The sequence below is a fragment of the Ambystoma mexicanum genome, chromosome 6p, assembly GCF_040938575.1.
Source record: "Ambystoma mexicanum isolate Mex_15411 chromosome 6p, UKY_AmexF1_1, whole genome shotgun sequence".
NCBI lineage: Eukaryota > Metazoa > Chordata > Amphibia > Caudata > Ambystomatidae > Ambystoma > Ambystoma mexicanum.
In genome coordinates this window covers 69,599,219-69,610,267 of record NC_090935.1, presented here as the reverse complement: position 1 = coordinate 69,610,267, position 11,049 = coordinate 69,599,219, and the positions used below count along the sequence as shown (strand labels likewise).

The 11,049-nt window shown below is 41.6% G+C and overlaps 1 protein-coding gene across 1 annotated transcript in view; it reads left to right on the top strand.

The window, feature by feature from the left end:
- Positions 1-400: 400 nt before the first annotated feature.
- The window catches only part of LOC138510875 (vomeronasal type-2 receptor 26-like), a 74,279-nt gene continuing 63,630 nt past the window's right edge, over positions 401-11,049 (top strand). Inside the window, exon 1 of the mRNA XM_069626531.1 lies at positions 401-524. The gene's annotated coding sequence lies outside the window, so the exon portion shown is untranslated. The remainder of the gene's footprint in view (positions 525-11,049) is intronic.

Genomic DNA, 11,049 nt, shown 5'->3' with positions numbered 1-11,049 from the left:
AGACATATTACCGCCATATTTAATTATTTATATTGACTTACCTGAGTTCAGTTTCTAAGCACGGATTCGGTATTCAAACCTTTGTTGCTCTGAGTGATCCTGTTCCAAGACCAGCACGTTGCCCATGTGCTATCCTCCATTCTATATGGCCTAGATCATTTCTTTGCCAACGAATCATAGTTCCTAATAGCTCTGCCTCTTCATAAAGATATAATAATGACTGTGGTGCACCTGGTGTTTGTATTCAAAAACAAAAATACATTATGCGACCAAGCCCACTTATGATCGAAACATTATCGTTGTTAACACATCACGACTGTGTCATATCCGTCTTACTTGTAATGATTGAGTTTCACAGCCCTGATACAACATTCCTGGCTTATTCCCTCAATGTCACCAGGTTCCTCGCTCTGCCTGCAGTGAGAGCTGCCTCCCCGGGTACCGGAAAGCCCCTATAGAGGGCAGGCCCATCTGCTGTTTCTACTGTGTGCCCTGCGCAGAAGGAGAGTTTTCAAACAGAACCAGTGAGTACAAACCTTGTACCCGATATTGTCAATAGAAACATATTGTAAAAGGGAAACTTAAATGTAACCTTTTTGCAGACAGAGTCCCTTTCTATAAAACAGCTGCACAATAAATGCATGAACGATTGAATGACTGTAGTAGTACTTTACAACAGGACACATGTCATGCTCAGCAGATTGACCCATTTGCCATATCTAGTATTACATTGTGTTTCGGTAAGGTATGCTTTTACATGAAGGTTTTCTTGGATTAAAGTGAAAATATAGCAATTATGGAGTTAGGTCTGGTGCAACGTCAAGGCATGCACACATTTACAAAAGTCATTTACAACTGAAATGCTATGTTAGTATGAGATTATTCAGAAACACACCAGGGTTAAGGCAAACACCTTCCGGAACCTGTCTCCCCAACATATATATATAAATATATATATATATATATATTTATATATATATCTCAAAGCAGACATTTCAGGCAATTGAAAAGTGACACAATAGCATAATCATCCTCTCTATATACATTTGAAACATGACTGTCAACCTTTGAAGCATTTTCGCAATGCTGACATGACCGACCGGCATAGGATTTAACCGTCCAAAAAAGTGCTTATACATCTCTGCCTATCTGTCACTCCTCTTTATTTGGCTTTCAGAAATGAGTCTAGTAATAATATCCTTATTATTATTATCATCTAAAACTCTCCCAATATTCAGAAATTATACAGTCAATTTTGTGATCTTCTTGTTGCTGCCAAAATAACCCATATTGCACACAGACACCAGAGCACATATGTAACATATATGTTTAAATAATGTGGTGAAATAAGTACATCAGACCCCTCTAAGCAGCTCATATGAACAGAGGCGGCTGCACAGAAGATCATGGTTGCGTTTAGAAGTAAATGAAATACATATATGCCAGCGTATTTGCCAGTCAAAGATGGGCTAGCACCAAATAATGAATCAGCAGGACTAGACTATCTGCACTTACAAAGCTCCTAGAAGTAGGCAGAAGCACGCAGAACTTCATTATTCACTGCAAGTAGTGAAATGGCAGGGGCACCCAGAGACATGGCTTATCCACAGCATGTACATGTCTGATTAGAAAGGCAGGTGCAATGTCAGACAACTGCAAAACATGCAGAAGCAGACAGCAGTGCTGAGAAGGGCAATGTCTATGCGAGGGGATTACTGGGGTCACTTCAAAACAATGCAGCGTGAAGGTTCAGCACAATAGAGTTTGAAAAATGCTTGTTACAAAGACAAGGGCATAAGATTCTGATATTCCTGGGTACAAAAGTTAAAACTGGTTCTCTTTGATTTCTGAATAAGAAGTAATTCAATTGGTAATCTTTTGGAGTCCATGTTAATTGACGTATTTGCTTTGCGGCATACAGAAGGTATCCTGAGAAAAAAGTGTTTGCTTTGCTTTGTGTTCAACCTCTCACTAAGTTTAGCTTGATTTTTATTTTGCGAGGTGTTCTGAGTGAGATATAATTCCAATTGAATTGGAACAGACACACAGAATGAAAGAGTACATAACAAACTTGGCCACAATTTTAAATAAGGGAATGCAGATAGATTTTGGCTACAAGCAATTACATGGCTGGGTTGATTTTGAACTAACTTTGACGTTATGATTTTATCTAAACCCGGATACAAGAAGCAAGAATGTGTGAAAACATTTGAATTATTATTTGTATTTCTGAAATTAATCCTGGTTTTAGAAAGTTGTTATGAAGGTTTAAGCTTATTTTTGAGAAAGAATACAACAACATTGATGAGTGATGTAATCAAGTGTTATGGTTAAGAATACTCACATAACCAGCTGCTTAGTTGAACCCAAAATATAATCTAAGGTGAGATTCATGAAGCCTTCAGTGACCAATGACTGAACACATGTTAATGACGTGTCACATACATTCCCACATATAGATACATTATATGAAACCCATGGTATACTAAATGCCTACTTCCAGAGTAAAGTAGCAAAACAATTATCAGTGGATCCGTTTTATTTGGCAAGACCCACAGCATTTGCATGCAACCCGTTAGGCAATGTCTCTGAAGCCACAGGCTTCTGTGAGGTCACAAAGGGTAAACGCCATATAAAACCCTCAGTTAAATGATGTTTCCCATATATTAGCCCTGAGGGAAGTCACTTTCGTCAGAGCAAGTTCTCACAATATAGAATAGCAAACATGTATGCAACATGAATCTACGCATGGGGTCATCAGCCTCACAGTCAAGAGTCATATACTGGTGTGTTGAAATGACCAATACACGATTACCATTTCATCCAATATCAAACTAAAACATGGATAGAACAACCAAAACAAATAAATATGGGAATATTATTGAAAATGTACATATTATGTGTAAAAAAAAAAACATATATATTTATATAAAATAGTTATGCATAGAAAACACAAAACTGTGAGGTCTCTTTTGAATTAAGCAGAAAAGGGTTTAATTAACATTAAGACCTAGTGAAAATGTACCCCTAATTCAGGGGGATAGAATTAACACAGAATCCACAAATTCTATTATAAAATATGACATTTCCAAACAGTTCCTACCTACCATAATTGCCTAAAGATATTGAAATTTCAGACTAAACCTATAAATGAATGAAGGACTTGTGCAACAGGCATCTAGACACATATGTGATTGCATTTAATATTTTTACACTATAATTCAATCATGTCTACATTAATTACTTTGTCATGTGTTTGAACCATTTTTGTATTGAGTTGTTACGCATGGGACCCCCTTCTTGTTGGTTATACCAGACGAACTGCCATGCTTCTGCAGCAGTACAGCACAAAAGGCATTAAATACATTGTGATTCCCATCAACAGAATCTGGAGGTGTATTTGTTGTTATGCAGACCTCAGGGATAATAGCTTGGACATCTGTGAGACATAGATGTCTGTTATCAGCTCCACCATTTTAAGTAAGGGAGATCTCTCTGCAACCACATTGCACTTCAGCCCCGACAAGTCTATGCAGATCCCCACCTTGCCATTGGTTTTCCTAACCACCATGATGGGAACAACCCATTCAGCTGCATCAGCTTGTTCAGTGATTCCCTCTTCCTCGAGCATTCTCAACTCCTCTTCCAGTTGCATTCTCAATGGTAGACACTTGCTGAGCATTTCTTCTCACTGTGGTGGTCTCTTCTCACTGTAGTGTACGAAGCGTGAAAGACACCCTAACCTTTCCAGCAACACCTCAAGGGACCTAGTCCTTCTTGTCCATTGACTTGCCATGAACCGTGAGTTTGGTTGGAATGACAGGGACACAGTGTGATAAGCAGTTTAGCTTAGTCACCTCAATAGTGTACGTTGCTAACATGCCTTCTCACCTAATCTATTCCCAGAGCTCTCCACCATTTGAATTCAAGTTCTGCTGGAAACTCCCCCACAATGTCAATGGAAACTTCTCTATATGTGTTGACTTGGACTGAATATTCTCTTGAGGCACAGTAATGGAATTGCTCAATCCATATACTCATGGTGAAAAGTGTATAGTCTACTCTGCTGTCCACCAACACTTGTCCTTCCACACCATTAAATCTCATGTAATGCAGGGTGATTCTTCCTATTCACTGTCACTTTGATTGCACTAATTGTGTTTACTGTGTGGTATAGTTGACAGACATTTCTTACATAACATTTTGTGCATCCTCAAAATTCTTGCGGCATCGACCCAAAGTATCCTTCCTTCCACGATTCCTACAAATAATGTGGATAGCAATGCATGTTCTGTCATTAGGCAAATGGTGTATGATACCACAGCAGTAACATCTGTTGCTACCAAGTCCCTGCATGTCCTACCTCATGTTTTGGGAAAGTGTGCATGAATTTTGTTTACAGCAGTTGCTGAAATGTGTACTGACATCCTCTCTGACTGCATGAGCCTGGTGAGGTTCTGACCCTTTCTTAGCCCAAGCTCCCTTTAACAGATCCTTAGTTGCACTTGCAGACCTAGTGACTGTGTTCGTCTCTCCACTCTCTCTTGCTGGGTCTCCATTCAGTTCCTTAATGTAACTCTTAGTGTTTTCTATTAACTTAGCCATTTCAATGACTCTATGTAGGTTATGGCCCGTTTCATGCCACAGTTCCTCTATTATCGTGTTGTTGATGCATTTGCTCATTAATTGATCTCTAATGTGTTCCTGGCACTGTACAAATGTGCATTTTATGGCCAGTCCACAAAGAGCAGTGACAAACTCTTCTGAGGTCTCCCCATTATTTGTTTCCTTTGTGTCAAAATGAAAACATGTCAAGATCTTGTTGTCCTTGACAACATAGTGCATGTCCATTTTTCCAATGTTGCTACAAAGAAATTCAGAGGTTTGGTGCCTTCCTGTACTGTATGTTCAGGTAGCCTTTTAAATATTGTGTACCCTGCACATCCCAAGGAATGGAACAACAGAGTATCCTTCCTATAATGTGAGTAGTTGGACAATGACCACATACTGTGTGATACAGTGCATACAGTGTAAGCAGCATCATCCTGTTACTAGGAAATGGTCTTGCACTGTGAGATAAATCACTGGCACATCAGCTTTTCTCACGCAGCGGCCCGCTCTGTCTCCTGCATAATGGTGTGCAGGTTGCTAGGTGATGTCTTCTAACCGCAGGCAGGGCCCTTCCAGAGAATACACTGATGGTGTCACTGCGGGCTGCCATTTTATAGCACCACCACCATGCCTCTGCAAAGTCAGTTGTGACAATATGCGGTTCTTCTGCATGCACACAAGAACCTCACATGCAGGTTCCAGAGAAGGAGTTGATGCACATCCAACCTATTTTGCCAGTATTAAAGATCACCTATGAGAGACTGCAAACTCCAAATGCCATTCGCAGGTTGCAAGCCTTTATTCCTTCAATAAAGGTACATCAGTTGACAGCAAATCTTTCGATGCCAATGTAGAGGAATGTTGACCCAAAAACCCATACACGAAACATTTTTCAAATGCTAAATAATCAATGCACCATTTTGCAAGGGAAAACAAGGTTTATTATATGCAAAATGTCTTACTTAGTCGAATAGAACTGAACTGACACAGAGCTTGTCACATACCATGGAGATAAAAGTTGTATAGTGGGCGAATACTGCACGGCTGGGAAGTCAGGCGCCGGCAATTTCGTTAATCTCCATTCCCATAGAGTCCTACGGGGCTCTATGGGAATGGGGACAAAGGAGCACCAGCACCGTTAACACCGATGCTGGTGCTCTTGTGACAAGTCTGCCTACCAGGGCTGCTGCACCCAACAGGGTCAGACCTGTCGGACACAGCAGCAGACTTGTAGTTTGTCAGAACGGAAACAACGGTGCCGGTAGGCTTACCAGCACCATTGTTTCCAGACCGGCAAACTTATAATGAGGCCCATTGAGTGTGGTGTTGGGTTTAAGAAGTATTTTAACATACATGGTGTCACAGCCGTCAATATTCACAGAGTCTAGGCTATGTATATTAAGTGTATTTCGGAAGATGAGAGCAACTCCACCACCCTTCCACAACAGTCTATCTGTTCTCAAGATGGTTTAGTCCTGGGGAATGGCTAATAGGCCATCCACATACTGTATCACTGTGCTGTCTGTCTGCACATTTCCCAAGTCCATATGTAGCACCAGCTGAAAACACAAGGAGATTCATAATGCACCTGTGGGAGGCGACTGTGCTGCAATCTGATTCTGTGATATATAAACGTAGTCAAATACTGCAAATCTCCATTCAGGGGAATAGAGAAAAAAGTATTTTTCAAGTCTGTCACTGTAATCTATTGGTCCTTAGGTGACGTGTTACATAATATTGTGGCTGGATTTGGCAATGGTGGGAATTCTGCCTATTGTTCAAAGGGCGTAAATTGTGTATAAATCTCCAAGACCCACCAAGACACCACCATGTTGCATGACAATTCTGAAGGCACTAATATTGCTTGTCGCATCAGGGCAGCAATAGTTTCATAGATATCCTCGTCAGATTCATTGGACATGGGATACTGTTTTACTCATCGTAAAAAGGCACCTTTTTCAGTTTTATCTTAACCACTCTTGCTCCTTTTAATAGGCAGAAGTCATATGGACTGCTAGTCCACAATGTACTCAGCACCTGTGCCAAATCTTCCGGCAAAAATGGTGTTACTCTTTTCACCAATAGTATTGTTTGGGGAACTTCACTATACTCTATTTGTAACTGGTAAATGATACAGATGTTAAACATCACTTTGTCATCTGAATAATCATCTTCAAACAGTTTGTCATCAGTCAGGTCATTGAGTCTATGTGTCGAGCCAAGCACTACGACTGTGTGTCAAGTTACTACTTAATGATCAACTCCATGTAAAATCACTCTGTCGTCTCTCACTATTGCTGCTACTAATTCAATGGTAATAATTTGCCCTTCTACCACGCCTGTTGGAACCTCTTGTCTAAACACAATTTCTGTGGGTTATCTCAACCAACTGTCCTGTATTTGTGGAAGGCATGCTAACAACACTTGTACCCTAAAAAGAAATACCTCTTGTTTGTTCACATAATGAATACCTGGTTTTGATCATAGTATCCCTTCTTCAGTAATAAAAAATGGTCATGTTTAGTTTGCTCATCAAGTCTCTACTCAATATGTCAACCAGTGTTTTTCGAGAATACAATAACGGCATAGCCATCTCATGTTCTTCTACTGTTATGGGCAGGTTATCTGTAAAAGGAACCATCATCATAGTCCCAGAGAATCCTTGTGCATCCATTTATATTCCTGACATTAGAAATGTCCCCTCTCAAACACTGTAACTCACCACCCCAGTGTCAACTAAGATGGACAAGTCTTATCATACATGGTCACCCCGATCCTCAGTACCTCTTGTGGGTCTGGGGTGCAGAGGAGCAGCTGAATGCCTCTGCAGGAAGTCCTGCCCCCATTCTGCCTATATGTTGTAAACCGGAAATTGTGACATGTGCCAGTAATGATGCCTATACCATGAAGTGCCTTTGAGACACAGGGGGTCATTATGAGTATGGAGGTAGCCATGATGCTATTAGCGCCATGGCTACCCCCATACTGCATACCAGGTCCGGGTTCCTTGAATGAGGAATTACCAGGACATTCCAACCTTGGAGGACCCAGTAATTCCTTATTCAAAATAATTGAGACGGTGGTCAGGGTCCTTCTTTGACAAAATCCCTACCTGATTTCCAGAGGCACTTTGTGGGCGGAAGGCAAAAGTGCTTGATTGGAGGAGGGAGTTGTTACTGAAGGCCTCACGCTGAACGAGCGAATGGTGAGTGGACTAAGGGGAATGGCAAAATGAGGGGATGTGGTTGTGGTAATTTAGAAGGTATCGGGAAAGTAATGGGAAGTAATCAAAGTAATGGGAGATTTCTTTTGGGTGACGAGAGAGAGAGAAAACCCTACATGAGAGAGAGCCAGAGATTCCTAAACCAAGGAGGTTTTAGAAGAGATTATGTCACACTCCAACTGGAGTAAAATAGGCTACGTACAGGACAGGTCCGTATAAGGAGATAATCTACACTCTCTAATCAGGGTATTATTAGGCACAGAAATAAAGAGTGATCACTAAGGATTAATGTGAAGAGTCGACTAGTCTGTCTGTTTGTGTATTTGTGACAAGTTAAGGTGTTGGAGAGCGACATATGTGTAAAGACATTAAGAAAAAGCCACAGAGTCATATTGTCTATCTAGGCCAACTGCCGATACCGACATAGAGGTAGGCTGAAAAATAGGGGTTTTCAGCAGCGAACGTTGGAACGTGCTCATATTTGATGTTTTTATAAAGGTTTTGTAAACACTGGTAAGTATTGACAGTGAATTGAGACTCATCACAATGGGAGATATCACTCCTCGTGCATTTATGTAAGACACTGCCAAAGCACATGCCCAAGCTCAAACAGTACAGTGCAGAATGGGAAAAGGGCACAGCAGATAAGATGTTCATGCATTGGCCACAAGGGGAATCGCTGTCAAAAGCAGTATTGCAACATATGACCACATACTTGCATGCTGCATGCAGAGGAAAGAAATTGGAGAAAGGGCTAGCTATTTTAGAGCTTTGGAAATAAAGAGCTTAGGATCAATAAAGCTTATCAAAACTTAAGAGAAGGTAGTGAATCGGGAAGCCGAGGGAAGGGAGAACAAACACTGGTCTTCCAATCACAAAGCAAAGAGAATAATCCATTCAGTCTTGTGCATAGAGCCTTATCTTTAAGTAGACTGACCTTAGATAAGGGTGAAGGGGACAAGAGTCACACTAGTTGCGGACTAGATATGTCAGATGAGGAGAGAGAATCCTTCTGTGGGGAAGAGGGAGGTGGTGCAGGTGCCCTGAGAAAGGCCTGCAGCCAGACAAGGAAGTAAGATAATCTAATTTTGAGGCAACCTAAGGATAATACGCCCAGACCGTCCCAAAGGACAATCGCATAGCGAGAAGAGAGAAACACCGCCATATGTAAGCAGGTTAATGTCATTGCCAGGGAGAAGGCAGTCTGGAACCATTGTCCCCACAATGGTTAGGAAGACGATGGGAGCTGATTGCGGGTCTGGATTTACACAGTTTCCCTTATTGGAAAAAGGAGGAGTGAGACCACAGTATATTCCATGGCCACAGATGGATAAGGATAATTTAAGGTGCAAACTCCCCAGTTTAGGGGGTCTCCTAGCAGCCATTCTTAGGGAAAGAGAAGATGACATTTGGACGAGACCAAGCTATTCAAGTGTCACGGCACAAAACACAAAGCATGATGGAGCGCCATTTAATATTTGTAGGGCAGATGTCTGGAGAGCTCTCAGGGTGCAGTATCCTGACAAATCAGACATGGGTGCAATTATGACACATAAGATGAAAGAGGACGAGGAGCCACGTGCTTTCATTCAGGACATTCAAGATGCTGGACTCTTGAAACGCCTGAGCCGTGGGGAAAAATAGTGGCAGTATTTTACCACATATTATGTTAGGGATTGCCCGAGCAGGTAAAGAGACAACTTAAGAAGTTAGTGGGAATGGAAGCAAAGCCATGGGCAGAAATACAGTTGACTGTGGTGCATCACGGTAGGCTGCTACAGGAGAAAAACAAGAAGAAAGATGATGCTAGAAGGTTCGAGTAAGCCAAGATACTTCATAAGAAATTGTCCAAATATGCCATATAAGGGGCAGTATTGACGAGCGGAGAAGGACTGGGAATACAGCAAGCAGTGGGTACACTCGCAGAATCAGTGCCAGATTGTCCAAGGAGGGAATGGGTTTGTACCATGAGGTAGGGGCATGGGATACAGAGGAAGGGGTGGATTCCACAATAAACAAGGTGGGTTTCAGAATGCACAGAATGGGAATCAGAATATGCAAGGAGGGTCATGCAAGGGGGACTAGTCAGACGGGCTCCCCCTATATGTTGGCAGGGCACATTGCGTGTGTATGCGGAAGACAAAGGTATGTACAGAATTGTCAGGCACATGCTCCGCAAATGCAACAGGCGCAGCAGCTACACAAACACCATTGAATCCACTGCAAGGACAGTCAAAGCCTGCGCCTATGCAGATACAGCAGAATGCAAACACAGGACAACTATTGATACATAGAATCAGGGGAGTCACTGTGGTGGGAGCGAATCCTCTCACAGGTACAGGGGTATGCATGTATCCACAATAGGACAGCTCATAGGGTGACTTGATGTGTTCAGTACTATCAGTGACACCAGATCCCCAAGAGGAACCAAAGGTTGATGTGTCGTTTCTAGTAGACACTGGTGCAACTCGTTCATGTATACGAGCAGGAAAATATCCAGTGTCGGGAATTGCCATAAATGCTCAATGCTTCTCTGGAGCTACAAGTTCAGTTCCTTTTACTGATGAATTACCAGTCTCTATAGGAGAGTGCGACATGTCTGTTCCAATGTTGTATTCACGGCAGACACCAGTTAATATTTTGGGAAGGGATTTAATGTTAGTTAATAATCCAACACATATAAAAGGACATACCCTGGATTGGGTGGCGGTCCACAACGTTAAGGTGTCCGTACCAATAGGTCTACCTTGTCCCTGATCAGACCATTCTGTATCTATTTCCATGTTACTAATGAACTGTTCTCAAATAGAATTGATAACGCCAGAGTCTTAAAGGTAGCCATAAACCACAAGAAGTTAACAGCGGAGCGACTTAAACATTGGGTTATAGCCTTTTCATCAGATATGCTGAAATTATATACTCTGAATGGGATGACCCATTAGTTTCTTAACACTTTTCATAATATATCAGAATCATTAGCCCTGGTAAAGAAGACGTTTTTCCAGGAGGGACACAAGGGCAACAAATCGTTCTCAGCAGAAATTCAGAAACTTAAAACTGAGCAAATAAAGCATTTTTAGGCATGGAGGAAAAGCCAGAAGACATCAGACTTAACACTTTTCCCTCTCTTCTTCCTGTTTCCTTTCCTCTATAAGCTTCTTGTTTTCTCTCCGTCTTCTTCCATCCTTTTTGCCTGCTCCACTTACTGTCTGTTT